This window comes from Lolium rigidum, chromosome 2 (assembly GCF_022539505.1).
Source record: "Lolium rigidum isolate FL_2022 chromosome 2, APGP_CSIRO_Lrig_0.1, whole genome shotgun sequence".
NCBI lineage: Eukaryota > Viridiplantae > Streptophyta > Magnoliopsida > Poales > Poaceae > Lolium > Lolium rigidum.
In genome coordinates this window covers 256,448,191-256,448,590 of record NC_061509.1, presented here as the reverse complement: position 1 = coordinate 256,448,590, position 400 = coordinate 256,448,191, and positions in this window count along the sequence as shown.

Sequence of the window (400 nt, the reverse complement as noted above, 5' to 3'; positions counted from 1 at the left end):
CATCTCCCAACTCATCAAGGACCGAGATTATGCTCTTGGTTGGGTGGATGAGCTCAAGGCAAAGAAGCGTTATCTTGAAGAAAGCCATGAATGGTCGCTTGAGGATGTTGCAACCTTTACCAAGAAGAAAGAAGATGAAGGCCACAATTCATATGGTGACAAGCTCATTGATGAAGTTTGCTTCTTGAGAAGACACAATGCTAAATTCTTGGAGGTCATTTCTACTCAAGAGGAGGCCTTGCATGGATACTATCATTTTAGTAAAGAAAAGGTGCAATGTTGTGATCACGAAGAGGAGATTGCCACTCTAAAGAGACACAAGGCCAAGCTATTTGAAGTGAATGAAAGGCAAAATGAGTCCTTGTTAGAGTGGATCCGGTTGAGCAAGGAAAATGTCACT